General features: G+C 39.6%; 1 protein-coding gene across 1 annotated transcript in view; it reads right to left on the minus strand.

Moving 5' to 3' along the window:
• myo1d (myosin 1D) overlaps positions 1–15986 on the minus strand; it is a 134992-nt gene that overhangs the window by 8315 nt on the left and 110691 nt on the right. The gene's annotated exons all lie outside the window — the stretch shown is intronic.

Consider the following 15986-nt stretch of genomic DNA (forward strand, 5'->3'; position numbering starts at 1 on the left):
ATTAGGCACTTGCTGAACGAATGCTGCATACATACAGATTTAGCTTAAAGCTACAGACGACAGAATAAATTACAATAAAGAAAAGGGAATTTGTTTCACTTTGGCTAACATGGATGGGCTTGATAACAGAAACTAGAGACTGCATCTCACTGCACACCACAATAACCCTAACCCTTGATCTAGTGTCAAATCAGTCTAAGCCTAGAAGTGTGACTGCTAGTAGTGTATAAAGCATGCTAGCATTAATAGACAGCAGCACTAGTAGTAGTGGCTGCAGTTAACTAAGTTTTTGCAGAAACTTGCAGAGCCTTTTCTACTCGGAATCAGCCACTGAAAACCATCTGAACTATATTTATATAAAAGGGAACACATAGTATTTTGTTTACATGCTGCTCAAATGGATCATTAAAGGTAGTAAATGGCCAGTATTTGTGTACCAATTTGAAACGAATACTCGACGAGTACAAACTGGCACTGTGCTGGTTTGGTCCTGGAACGTGCTTGATGATCCAGGCTGTCAAATCAAAGCACGTCTGTTTTTCTCACCTGAACCCTTAGACGACAGCTATTCACTCTAACAACAAAAATAAAAACTGGTGTGTAGGTGGACCGTGATGTGAAGCTATTTGCTGGAAATGTCAATTAAATACAACTTAACATGATAGCTGCAGACTGCCTGCACTCATTCTCATCCAATAACAATCACACGATGTAGTATATATAATATGGATGTAGCCTCTGGGTCTGAAAAGTAAAGTTATTATGGATAATGCATTAAAACTGGTTTCTTTCTAATGGAAAACAGCAAGCAACTTCTCTTGCTAAAAAAAAGTGCATAAAAAAACTAAGTAAACACTTTCCTGATGATTTTATGGTGTCAGTCACTAGTTACAAGCTGCATGTAATGCTGACAGAGTGCAGTCTTTAAGATTTCTAGTCATCACAGTGAACAAGGCTTTAGTATTACATGTGGTCAAACGCTTGGCAAGTTGTAAATGTTTGCAGTACTGGGCAGCTGGCAGGCTAACAGCAGCCAAAATGTTGCAATGACTCATTCATTTCTGAATATAACTAGATGTAAGTGTAAAACTTGCAATTTCATTTGAGCTAAATGTATTCACTTTGCTTCTAAATATTGAGTATAGTCAGTAGTTTAGTAGTTGACAGGACTGTGTTGCTAAGCTAAGCTAAGAGGCTGGCAGATGCAGACTTATATTCGTGAATATGATTTTGCTGTTGGACAAACAAATATTCCCCCCGCCCAAAAAACAGAGTAGAAATATTCTTTTAAATGGAAAAATAAGTAGGCAGCTAAATTTCTCAGTTCCTAACTCTTTAACGATAAAAAATGAAGCTACAGGGAGCAACTGAATAAAGCCCTGGCGATCGCCATGACAGAATTTTATATCTGTGTGTGTGTGAATGTGTTTTTAAAGCAAGAATATATGTATGAGATGCTAACGTGCTATGGAAATAAATCATGATTATGCTATGTGGGTGTATACGAGTGTATGTGGGAGAGAAATGTGTATGATTACGGTGCTGTGCATCTTAATAACCTTCAACACAGTGGAGACGTATGTACGAGCATGTTTCAGCTCACAGATTGAGAAAATTAAGATGAATAACAGAGAAGAATTCATGCAGCTCTGCTGTTGAAGGAATGATCCATATGGTGGTGCTGGGTTGGAGCACAGCAGTGGATTGGCTTTTAGTGCCTGTCACATCTAGTTAGACCCTTTCTGGGTGAACGGGTGCTCTTAAACAGGATCGATGACGGGAATCAAAGAGTGAGAAGAAAACGGCATAAATCGTGTGGTTGCTGTTAGCAGAAAGCGAGAGAGAAATCCGAGGTGATGTAAATGTGAGGAGGGGAACGAGAAGATGAGAGTGATAATTGCTCTCTGGTGGAGGGGAAGATGGAAATGTAGACAGGAGGGCTGGCGACAGGAAGCTGAAAGTGTGATAAATAAATATGCATCTCTCTGTTCAGTCAAGTGCTTGTCTTGTCACACTTTCTTCAGTGGCACAATTACCGATCGTGGCATAAACAAATTCATTATCCGCAATTACTGCCTCCCATCTCTGTCCCTGAAATGTGAACCGATAACGCCGACTTGTTGCACAACAACAACAAGAAGAAGAAGTCATAAACAACAAGCGAAAGGCTTCTGCTGCCCACGCTGCACTCCTCTGCAGAGTGTGTGTGCAGCTCTCCATCTCCGCTTAGAGTGGAAAAGCTCAGACTACCACCAATGCTGGTTTCCATGGCAACCCCCGTGAGCTGAACTCCCCCATCTGTCATGGCTGCCAGCCAGGAAATGGGACTGTTGGTGTGAGTATGTTTAGATATGCCTCTCTCTCCGTCCATCTCTACCTCGCCCATCTCTAACGCGCTGCTGAATTGCCAGAGGGGATGCTGTGCTGTGCTCCGTGTGAAGGGCAAACAGGGTTAGGCTCACATAAACAGCAACATACCCACATGTATACACACACATAATACCCTGTAACACACTCTCACAAAGCCAAAATGATCTCAGACACCTTTCTGATCTGTCAGCTCCAAACCTTTACTCTGAATAAATACTCCAATAAAAACCAATAGAAGCCTTTATCTGTGAATAGAAAAACGTGATCAGTTGAGTCTTAAGGTCACTGGCTGGCCTTTCCCATAACGAGCCAGAGCCCCGAGGGTAGACTTGGTCCTTCATTGCATGGCCTCTCCAACTGTAAAATCAATTCTTTCCTTTACTCCAACCTCGCTCCCTTTGTGCGTCTTTGCCCTTCATGCCATGTGAGCCCAGCCTCACTTGCTTCCTAAAGTAATTCCCTTTCACTGAGAAGGATGCAGAACAGGAGGAGAAAGGGAAAAATAAAGAGAAGGTGAACTGAAATGAGTGATTAGATGAAATGGGAGTGAAAATAAAACTTGAGCGCAAAACTGTGGAGGGTCGAGGTCAAGTTTAAGTGTGATGAAAAGGAAAGACAAATATAAAATATGTAGAAAGTCCTATGCAGAATGGTATCTGAAAGGAAAAGTGTTGCAAAATGAAAAAGGGGGGAAGAGATGTTGGAAAGACTATTTTCAGGTCGAGAAGGCAGGATTACCTCCAGTCTGTTAAGCCATCCAGTCCCACTTCTGAGTCATCCCTCTAATAGTGTACCTGGCTGTCCCCCAAGCTTGCTGCTGCTGAAAAATATATGAGCTCTGCAGGTGGGGAAGTGGGGAGGGCCACTTTGCAAAGCTAGGCTTGCTCTAAAGACTTAAGACTTTGAGGACAGGATCAAAGTTGGAGCACAGAACACAAACTACTGCAGGAGCTTAATCAGAGGCAGTGATGGTTTTGGAGTTTTACAATGATTCAAATAGCTCTTACAAAATTGGAGAAGAAAAGAAATATCTGGATAATAATCTCAATCATATTAACATGTGGTTGAAGAGCTTCCAGTGACATCATGAGTGACATATCCTATTTAGCTATATTTGCTTTAAGGATAAACTGCAAGCGTCCAACCTCTCTCTATACTCTGGTCCTAATCTTATTTAACAGGTTATCAAGGAGAAAATAATGCAATGCAGAAATCTCTGCAGCGGTACGAAACAAGGCGTCTTCAAAAGAACAAAAAATAAAGAGCAAAGAGAAAGAATCAGGCTGTGAAAGTGTGCTGAGGGATAGAGAAAGGTATAGATCTGAACAAAAACAGAAAAAAGAAACCGAAACTCCTGCAGGCTGACACACGAGAACAAAAGTTGGGTCTACACTGGAGATCTGTCAAAGCCTCAGCACAGATCTCCTCCTTACAGACAGTCCTGAAAAAGTGAGGCCACCTTCTATATATAAAAAGAAAAAAAAGAACAGTCTCCTTACATCAATATTTCAGCTGGGAGATCACAGAGATCAAGAGAGGAACCTCACGAAGGGAAGGCATGCACAAATGTGCCATATGTTTGTTCCTGACAGTGAGCATGAAGTTCAGGCACCGCAGGCCAACTTGACTGATGGATTTCAGGATTTCTTGTGCACATTAAAGCTACAACTATACAGCCATGACTTTACACACTTTAAAAGCATTCCCTTTACAGTACAGGCACGGGGCATCGTTCACTAACAGTAACTACACACAAATCGGTGCACAAGCTTTTCAAACACACGAATATTTAATCAGTATTTTCCTCCCGGCTTTGTACAAACAAATTTAGAAATGCCACCGGCCGTGCATGAGCACAGACGATGAAGGTATGACAAACATTTAATGCACAATGATGACATCCACAGTTTCAAATGCTTAACGTGTCAAATTCATGACAAAAGCTTCCATTCTTGCTCGTTACAACTTAAACTCTCCAATAGCTGCTTTTGGTCACCCCGTGATCGGAAGGTCGGGGTTTCAAATCCACTGAACGGCTACTCTGAGGTACGCCTGAGCAAGGTACCTACACACTGCTCCCTGGGTGCTGGATTGTTGGCTGCCCACTGCTTCACTGAGTGAAAGGGTTAAATGCAGAGGACAAATATCCCAACGGGAATTAATAAAGTATACATATTATTAACTCTTATTTCTTAGTTTCAGCCTTTACTGGTTTCATCTTCTCCCTTTAGACAACCTCACCACTTTGGGTGAAGAAAAGTGAAAGTAGCAGTGCCTGCTACACGCAGTAATTTTAAATGCTTGAGATTCACTAACATACACTCAGTAATAACAATAAAATTGTATGGTGTGCATGCCTTATTGATTTTGTGTGTTTTCTGGGTAAAAAAAAAAAAAAAAAAGATTTCTACACACACCAAACAAACGAGGCCAATTCTCTCTTGAAAAGATGGATGTGCTGCACACCAGAGATGCTTTTCCATACAAAATGGTTAAATTATTTATGTGAGGCTGGACATTTGTTGTGTTGTAGTTTTGACACCCTTTGTATGTGCGGGTAACCTTTCCAGCAGCTACTGATATATGTGTTTACAGTACAGCTGAACAAGAACTGTTTTAATAAAGATATCACTCATTAATTATTTATTTATTTATTCACTTCATGCTAAGCAACGCACAACTAGTTTTCCACAAAACAATGAGGCACAGCAATTAGTTAAAGGTATGTAGCATAATAAGTGAAACTCACCTAATTGCTCAGTATGGCTACTTTATTGTTTTCTACAAATTCAGCTTTTTGAGATGCTGCATATCAGCAAAAAATATTACAGTTGTGAATCAGAATAAACAAGGAAGTAAGCAATGATGGTTACCACAAGGATAACAAAAGATAAAGAAATATAATCGCACTGCACTACAAGCAGGCACTGTGAATTTTTTGTGCCCATGCAGAAAGTTTACAGGAATGCCTGCCTTCACCAACAAAACATGATTTATAGTCTTTTCTTGTTTACATCTAAACAATGATGTCAGCCATTTACCCTTCACTCTGCACTCAGAGCCGTCAGATCGGTTGCTGTTACAATGTTCTACGTTACAGAAATGAAACAAGTGTGATTGTGAACTTTTAAAACAGCTTAATCGATTACTCAGTTTTAAAAACCTTTTATAATGTCTTCTTTATACTTACATATTTTGCTTTCATGTTCTTTTGTGTTTTTATGTTTTTGATGTTAGTTTGTTTTCATTTTTCAAAACACATTTCAACTCAGGTTTTAGAAGAGCTATAAAAACAGCAAAGCCCATTACATATTACAGTTTCACTGAGTCATTAGCCATAGACTAATCAAGGGGCTTACATGTCATCATCATCATGTGTTTCATATCCACGAGATGCAGGTACATTTACGAGGAGATTCGTTTTATTTCAGCTTAACAGTGGAAAGTTGAGATGGTGTTAATAAACATAAATACACTGAAAAAAATAAAGCTTTAAGGTGTTTAGTCCTGTATAAGTTACTTTGAGGGACAGCTAGTCGCTGATAATTGTGCTACCCTTCTCAATCATACTACATAGCCTTCCTCCAGATTACAGGCTTACTTTTTTAAATTTGCATGTCACATTTAAGCTTCTCATCTCTGCTCTGAGACTTACGCATTTAAAAATGGCATATTAAAAAGTAGAGAGAACACAGAATCTACATTTTTGCATCCTGTTCCACTTTTCTTTTCATTTTCTTTACATTTCCTCTTCCTTATTTGCTACACAGGCTTATATTTAACAGCAGACCTGATACAGCATCTCTCTTCCTCTCACTGTCGCACCGTTTTTGTGTCTCACATGGCTGCATCGCATGTCTCACGTGCCCCCGTGTGCTATATTCACACTGCTGCAGAGGAAATGGAAAGATGCACAGGCCGTGAGGCAGCACACACGATCATTACAAATACCCGCATCAGACTTAAAATCATTTTTTCCGGGTATAAGGAATGCATACATACTACAGGCAGAGGTTAGTGATGTCCATCTAGAACAAAAACAAACCACACACAGTGATTTAAAGTGCCCCAGTTTAAAGTGACTGAGGTCTGGACTGGTTCAAAGTGTGAAAACTGCCTGAGAGGCTTTTGAGTTCAGTTCTATAATTAGCATTAGTGAGCCCATGTAGAAAAGTTTTGGTAGAACTGCAACTGCAGGGTTGGTGTATTAATAATAGAGAAATGCAGAGGGAAGAAGCAATTCTGATGGCGAGCTAAGTGTGTTGATGGGTCTGAAATGTTTGCAGCAGGACACTTTAGTTCAGTGAAAAATGAATGCTGGTGGAGATATTCCAATTGCAGATATTAGATTCCTAAAAGTCAAAGCTAACAAGTCAGAACCATTTAGATAATTTCCTTTCATCTGGATCTACAGCTTATTCCACATTTTTACTCTACATCTCCATCCTTCCCTTTGTACCTCTGGGCTGGCAAAAAGTGTCCTATTAACTGTTGTAGAAGCAAGGAAAGCCTCAAAGACAAGATCAAATGCAACACTGAAAACCATTTGCAGCAACTGCCCTGGTCGGTATAGAATGAGATTTTGCCATAAGACAGCCTTTGCTTGCAGTGTTTACTAAGCTGTGAAAATGCAGCAAGCAGGCATATCTCCTTTCATGTCTTTTTTTTTTTTTTTTGCCTCACCCTCACCGTGCTTTCCCTTTTCCCGTTGTTATCTATTCTCCCTGCTACAGAAAGAGAAGAGCTGTTCTCACAGTGGGAAAGATCACAAAGTAGGTCATTTTGAGAACAGGGTAAAAATGCACTGACAGCGAAAAATGCGATCGATTAAATCTGGTGTGGGGAGGAAGGAAGGAAGAAAAGAAGTTGGTTTTCAGTGCACATGGAGAAGTGGAGTTCAGAGGTGAAGCTGCGCAAGTGAGGCTCACATCAAAGCGATCTATGCAGCGGCTGAGATTCAGTCCTGCTCCAGGCCTTTGGACAAGACAAAGAAGAGGAATGTTACAAGCTATGGAAAAGTTGCCGCTGCATAACACCGTAAACCACTTTGTTCATCACACTCCCAAACATGTAAGATGGTATATTATTCTCGTTCTGATGCATTGAACTCCCATAAGACAAATTAGACTTCACAATATTGTGAGAACTAGACTCCAAAACTCCCAGGAGAAGCTGCATGAAGTTTGATGATACATGAACAGTAAACACGAGCTAAAAAGGCCTCTTCTTGTTAATATTCTAAGCGAGTGTTTCTGCTTCTTTATGCGCGAGTTCTGGAGCGCTGCAGTCGGGGAATAGAGATGCCGACTATCAAGGGCCGTCGAGGGTCAACTGTAGTGACTGAATAAAGTGCCTTTTTGTGATCCATAAGTGTAAAATTTGAGAATTTCAAGCATGTGTTTCCCAGTTTGGGCTGAAATCAAATACAAGAGCTTAAAAAACAACAATTTAACAGCTGCTGTGTTTTCTGATGAAAAGTGACTAAAGCTCAGCAGCTGCGCGTCTCAGTTTTCATCTGTTTTTCTTCCTGCTCTGATTCAGCACAGAACTGCTGCCATTATCCTGCGAATGAGTCTGTGGAAGTCTGAGACATGTGTGATTGGACAATTACGTTTAAAGCTTTGGAAGGAGAAGATCACTGAATCACATTTATATATTAGATTGTATATGAAGGATGGATTTAGCCACCCTCATGGCACCCAGTGGTTTGAGAACCTTTTCCAGTAGTCACTTAGAGATGTTGTGGTGTGATTTTAAAGTTATTTTATGGGTGAAAAAAGCACAACAAAGCTTTTTTTTGTGTCAATATGCACCACAGTTTTATATAATTTAAACTTATGCTGCTCTGATAAAATCATCTGACACCTAGTCTAAGACTAACTTAAGCACCAATACCATTTAGAACAAAAGGACCAAAAATGTGTGTTGACTACTGGTAGGACTGCCACATGACATCCTTATTCCCTGAGGACAGCAGGTGAATGACTGCCATCAATAACATCTACTTGCACAAGCTGTTCACAGATGCCCCAGTTAAACAAAAGGACAGACTTCTCACCTCTACATTTCATTGTTTAAGAGATCAGCGTGAGATGAAAAAGAACCGGAAATGTGCAAAGCAAAAGCCTTGTTCTCCAGGGGGACACTGTCGCTGCTCCACAGATGGTGGAGGCTATGAAACACTGCAGAGTCATTATAGCCACACAGCAGGAGGCTTAAACAAGCCTGTGCAGGAGGTCAGCTCTGTGTCAGATCCTGTCACTCTCTTTGTTCTTCTCTTTATACCGTGAAACCAGCGAGTTAAACCTTACTCACCAATCACCTGTGCCTTTGGCATTTCACTGATCGCATCTCAAGGCTCAGTAGAGTTTACTTTAAACACATTAGGTCAGTCAGTACATTGGTACACACTGACTCAGAGCAGATAACAAACAGAGTCAGCCTCAATTAGCTGCTCATTACCAAAGCGTGACTGCTCACTTGTCAAGTGGTTACGCCTCCACTTGTGTTCATTAAATTCAATCAACATATCAATCAAAGGTTCATCCACTTCCATATACTGCCACAAGACTCTTCTCTTTGCAGTGGTAGGAAATCTGACATGTGCACAGTAAATCACATTAACAGACACGCTAATTGTCTGAGAAAGACAGGACTCATCGTTAATTCTAGGACAAGAAATGTAACGACGGGTTTAACTCATTTTTCAAATTTAAGTTATTTAAAAGGTAAAAACATAATTTTGGGAGCACAGATGGTCAGATACCAAATCCTCAGAGCAAATAATCAAGAGAAAAATATGCACTGAGCAGGCAACAGAAAAAGTTTGAAAGACTTAATTCAAAGAACATTTTTTCCCCACTTTCTATAAGTTGCAAACTCAATGAATCAGTCCAGCAAAAGTCCTTAAGGATGTGACTATTCCTGAGTGCTCAGCTGGAGTAAACAGTATTGAGAACTTTTAACCAATAGCTTTTCCCCCGTCGTTTAAAAAGCTTATCAAGGTATTTTTAACCAGAATGCGCAAAGTATTAAAAATATTAAAAGGCAAGAAAACCTGAGGCCAGTTTCATTAAGTTAGACACTAACTAGAGGTGGGAGAAACTAAAAAGATCTGTTGTACGAAGCAGTTTAGTCATAAATTCTGAGTTTGAAAGAAGAGAAATGGTAGACTGAGTGACAGCATCTGTTTGCCTTATTAGAAAATATTAGTCTTTTTAAAGAATTCAACAGTTACAAGTATATTTTACTAGCAGAATTCAGCACTCATCTTTTTCCTATGGAGAAAACTACAGTGACAGTAAGAAGTGTTGGAAACTTTGTGCTTCATAAAATTTCAATGCACTGCAAACCTGCATTAGAATTTGTTATTTGACAAGACTCAATACTCTTTACTTTACAGAACAAACAAAGATGGTGTAAATATGTCCTTATTTCTCTGAATCACTCTAACTAATAATAATAATAATAATATCCATGAGAAACATTAAGATGGGTCTAATGCCTCTATTTTGACATTTTCAGATGAAATCAGTAGTCAAAGTATTTCTGCAGGCAAGCAGCCCCAAGTTTATCAGGGCTGGATATTACATAAACTCGGATAAAAGGCAGAAAAGGCTAGATCAAATTGACAGATATGCTGTGGTACTTTTGATATTAGTGTCAGAAAGCACAGATGGAGGGATAATGAATAAAGTAAGGCAATGAAAATGGGAAGGAAAATATGAAGGCACAAGAGAAGCGTGGTGAGACAGCAAATGATGGGGATTTAAATGGCAATTTGGAAATGAAGACAGGAAAGCAGGGACGGGAACAAGAAGAAGAAAACAAATGAGGCCTCAATCTGAAATGGGAGGAGAGATAATAGAAAGGATAACAGGAGAAAAGAAGAAGAGTCCAAGGGAGGAGGAGGCGGAGGAGAAACTGTGCTGAGGCTAATCATAATTGGCCTGACACTGGGAGATGGTATGGTGCTGTTGCTGGGCGAAACATGTGTGTGTTTGGGGGTGGGGGAGGAGTACGGGGTAAATGTAAAGGTCAATGAAGAAATGAAGTCCGTGAAATATCAAGGCTCTTAATTCATTCCTACTACTTCATCTCAGCCTAACAGCACTTGTTGTGTTGTGCTTTTATCCACATGGAGAGTAAGATACTAGACTACAGTAAGAGCGAACATTATATCCATACATGCAGAGCTCCTGTGGGAATGCAGAGCCAGCTACTTTGCTAGCAAGTGGTCATGTAGCAGAAGAAATATAGTGCATAAAAACAGATGCAAACTGGTGAGTACTGGTCCATAAAAGACAGACTGGATTAACAGCCGTAGTCTACTAATACATTCATCCTTCGACAGCTTCTACAGTTAGAAAGCACCAAAAGAAGAAGTGCAATTAAAGTTTAAACAATTCAGTGCAAATGCATTTATTGCACATTTACTTGATTAATTACATTGTTGCAAAACTGTTTGCATACCAAATATCATCATAATATCCATTATTTTGCATTTTTTCTGTTCTGCTTGCTCAAGACTGTTTATGGACACTAACACGAGAGACTCTGATAAGACATTTATGTTGGAAACTTTGTGTTTTCTTCAGTTTACACTGTGTCTGAAGACAATAAGTGAGCGAGAAAGGAAAAAATAAATTTTTGAAGACATCAGTATGATGCGTGGCCACTCTTTGTTGGACCCCTGTAGTTACACTTGTGCTGAGCCTCTCGTTCAATTTGCAGTCGTCACCTCTTTGTAATCATTTGTTGATCTGCTACATTGAACCACAGGAACTGTGGCATTTGAAGGGTAGTTTAAAAAGGCAAAGTTCAGAGTTGAGATTTGTCAGAGAGCTCAGATATGAATTAAACAGCAACGCTCCATAATGAGAAGCCACAAGGTTTAAAATAATTTACTGAGGGTGCAATTAAACTTCAGAGAATTTCCCATGAAAAACTGATCCTTACGAGTAGCTTGAACTTTCCTAAATCCAGCCACACTTATCTCAGCCCATTAGAGCGCAGCTGAAATGATGCTTAATAAATCTGTCCCAGACTGCTGTATCTGTCAGAAGGTCACTAATTACATCTGTGCAGTTCTGTTCACAAGTAGTACGGCAAACACACGCCGTAAACACTATTCTGTTAACATTCACACAAGGACTCAAAGTCTTATCACTAATTACTGAGTCTCTGAAATTTTAGATGCACTCATGGTGATTTTAATTTTAATCTGCTTGAAGACATATGATCTATTCAGCTCGTCACTGTGGAATTATTGATGCTCAATGCACCAAAACCGCTAAAGCAATCAATGCAAAAGGCTTTTCTTCTGTTAGCTGATAAATACATTAAATGCATCACCACCAGTTCTAGCCATTACCTTGTAAAGTCCCATTTCAAAGTGCTGATTATTATTATTAGTATTATTATGTTGATATTGAAGTAATCATATTAGACTAGACTAGGGTGCTAAGCTATCAGCTAATGCTAGAAAAATGGATCCATACCCGGATGGGTGTGCCACATAGACGCACACACCTGTTAATTAGTATCATATGAATACAATATTCAAACCTCTTACCAAATCTCTCTACATACATCTTCTGTTGGTACAATTAACTAGAAAATCATGTTATTTGTGAGATATACCATAATGATGTTCTAAAAAGGACCAACACCACAAACATGCTTGAGAGGTGAGTTCAGCAGTTCAAAGTATTCGAGGCATAATTACCCACACTTTGTAACTACTTGGATCAGAGGAGTCGCTTGCTTGGAGTAAAGTTTGGTATCCAGGTTGACTGCTCACATATATACATACATATATATGTATATTTGCATTTATGTGAGTCTGTACTCAGCCTCTCTCTCTTTCCTCCAGGTCATTTGGGTTTGGTTGAACTTTCTTTCAGCCATGTGTGGTCTGTCTCTTCATCTCTTTAAGTTGTGACAGATGTTGCACAACATGTGTCAGCAACAACTGGTCAGTCAAAGTCTTAATAACTTTAATAAAACTTCAGTGGGGAAATTCTTTTAAAAAATTCCCCCCAATAAGATTCCTATGTAAAAGGAAATGATCAAAAGCATTTTTGGATCAGGCTGCAAACATGTTTATTTCTGCTGGAAAGGCTTGCATTTTAACATCAGTCGTGGGTACAGACTTACTCTTGGAAGTATCCTCAAGTAGTCATTTAAACATGTGAAAATGCAAAACCAAGTCAGCCTTGAAGGTAGCTGCACTGTGTAATAATACAACATGGTATGGGAAGGCGATTTAAAGTGAAATTTTCTCCACATATGCAGATTCAGTGTGCTATACAAGGCACAAAGTAAAATGAATAATTACCCTTTATATATTGGATTCTATTCTATTTTATTTAATCCAGCGCCTCTTTCGTCCTTGTGCGTTACAGAAAAGGAGCGAAAAATGTGGCGAGACAGACGGTGTTTGGGGCTCTCTGCAGTGGAAAGTAGGTCACGTTGACTTGCACATTCACACACATTTTTTTCATTCATACACTGCACATTTTCACACTTCTAAGTATTATCTCTAATGTATGCTTACCCAGTCGGCACACTTAAACACACAATCCTCACAGTCACAACAACACAAGCACTTGGGCTTGGCTACTCGCCATCCATCACTCCACCCGGCCAGCCTCCTCCCCCAGGCTGCAGCACGGTGCCAATGAGACGAGTAGGACTACCCACTGGCCCACATAACAATGACTCCGAGTGTGTGCGAGTCTCTTTTATGTGTGTGCAGAAATTTGTGAACTTGCAGATTAGAAAATATAAAAGGTTTGAAGTCATATGTTGTCCCATGCATTACTATGGAAGACCATAACTACCATAATCAAACGTAAATGAAGAAATTAATACATGATTTAGTAAAACAAAATATATGCAAACAATATTAAATGATGTAGAGACTAAATTAATATAATATCACACATGTTGGTATATTCCACATGTGATTATTGGAATACCTGACTACGCAGGGAGTGGACTACTGTGAGTCTCCTCAATGAATAAATAAATATAAAGATATGAGGAAAAAAAGAAAACATTTGAAATAAAGAGTACAACTCCCCAGTAGCTTAAATAATGCACAAGAAAAGTAAGAAAATTGAAGAAAATTGTTTATCTCTACATATTTGATATTATTTTCAATGCATACTTGTCATTACAAATGGTTTGATACCTAATTTAAGTATAAATAATTGACTATAATTATTGCCTATAAAAATCTTTATTCACATCTAAGATGCTGTTCAAGAAACACCCTTAGCTATCTAATCAAAGACTAGTCAAGGTCATATTGGTTCAATATAGCATGTATATACCCTATAGCGTGGAAAAATCCACAGAGGATTGAGTATCTAGACAGCTAAAAGCTAATATACCAGCTTGTGCTGATTTTCTATTACACAACATATCCATCTCCTTCTTCTTTGTGTGATTTTTTCTATTATTTACAATTTGTTGTCCTACAGTTTTGTTAGTATGTTTCTTTTCACATTTCTCTGTCTGCAGTATGAGATTTGCTGTTATTATCTGCAGACAGCAGGGTTATTAATGGATCGCATGCGTATCAGACAAACATGGATCCGATGGTTGCTATGGGAACTGCATCCGCAGCGCCCCAGAAGGGGGGGGGGGGGGGGGGGGGGGGCGGAGAGAGCGAGAGCGGGAGCGGGAGGAGGATGAGGAATGTTAAGTGAAAAACAAGAGGGGGAGGGGGATGAGGAGCAGCAGTGGGGCGGGTGATGGATGGAGAAAGAGGAAATGGAGAAGGAGGGATGGAGCGAAAGAGGAGAAGAGAGAAGCCCACTTCTATCAGTCTGAAATATTTGATTCAGCAGAAAGGGTGACCTTGGAGAGGAAGACAAAAGCAGGTCGGCTTTCTCTCTCATTCTCTCCCTTTGTTTTTCTTATCACTCCTCTCCTCCACCCTCCCCCTCCTTTTATAAAAGATATTAGTGCCATCTTCACATATAACAGAAAAATCACTTTGGCACATTTATTGAACAGCAGTTTTTGTTCTTAAATATTAATTAGTCTCAGCAAACAGACCTGATTCCTATAAAAAGAAAAAACTGCATGAATGGATGGCCTTGATTTATTCAAAGCACCAAATGTGTTAGCACGTTGTCCCATTTACTGCACACATAATGTTCTCCCAGCTTTTAGATAACAATCCTGAAAAGCCTAATGCTGTGTTTTAGTTATTTGGATGAAGTTTAGCAAAAATTCCAGGTAGGAATGTGCGAGTCTGTTGGGTGCCAAATAAAGCTGGTGGCATCTCAGAGATATGTGGCTTACTGTGACATATCAGGTCATGTTAAAAGCATATACAATAGTACAATAATACAGCTGGTCTTGTCACCCTTGTTCAGGATCCGTTGGGGGTCACATTAAATGCACTGGATAGCCTCAAGTACCATTTTTCTACAGGCAGGTTTAACATTGAGCTGGCATATATTACAACCCAGCTTTTCCTATCAAATCTAATTTTAGCAGCTGTTGGTACCTAAACCAAACCAAGTCGTGGGTGAAAGCTCGAGTCGATACAAAACTTACCAGTGAAAGTTAAACTAACAAGAAAACACAAAGATCTTAAACAGGAACATGAACTCTGGTTTCCAGAGTGGGACACCTGTCTGTGACTTAAGTCACTGCCAACCCTGTGGCTTCCTCACACAGACTCAGGAGACGCCAAAGAACGCCTTGCGTGCACCCACTGTGGCACTAGTGACGTTGAACAGTAGTACTTGATGCCCTGGGATGAGATTCGATCTAATAACCTGACCTTAAAGACAAAATGACAGTCATTTTGTTGTGTTTCCCCTATCAGTTACAACCTCTGATGGACCTTTGGTGGATTGTATAGTCAACTTTCAGTGACACAGCAACTCTTGGTCTCATGTTACCTTGAAAAACAGATTCCAGTAAGCATACAGGTCTTAACTTAAGTAAAATGAGAGCACTGCTGCTGCTGCAGACACTGACTGGACTTGATTTAAAGGCCATAACATAAGAGATTCATGCCTACTATTTTTGCTTTGCCAACAAAGGCTGATGTCTATACAATTTATGTTTTAAGTATTTTTATTTCCACATGTACGTAACCATGTTCAAATATCCACTGTGGAATAATAAAATATGAAAAAGGGTCTCAAAGGATGAACGCAGCTCTAACCATTGGAGACTCACATTAAAACCCTGCCAGTCCTTGAAAAAGCTCAATACACCCATACAAAGAAAGACTACTGTCATAATAGAGAAGGACAGGCTTTACGCGTCTATGACTAAAATAACGATCTTACTCAAACACAAACAGAAAGGAAATTAAGGAACAGTGACGCCAGCATGTCTGACGACATCATCTTACTACTGGAGACTAATGTGATCCCTGATACGCAACCTAAACCAAGAACACACAAATCAGTCAGACTTTATTCAGATAAATACAACTTTTCCATAACCAACTTCCTCTAAATTTTCTCCTTCCTTTTCTGTTATCTCTAATTTGATCCATTTCTTGCATTGCTTGCAGTCTCTCCCTCACCTCCCTTGCTGTTCTCTCCCTCACCTCCCTTGCTGTTCTCTCCCTGTTCCTA

Source organism: Rhamphochromis sp. 'chilingali' (assembly GCF_963969265.1).
Source record: "Rhamphochromis sp. 'chilingali' genome assembly, chromosome: 22".
NCBI lineage: Eukaryota > Metazoa > Chordata > Actinopteri > Cichliformes > Cichlidae > Rhamphochromis > Rhamphochromis sp. 'chilingali'.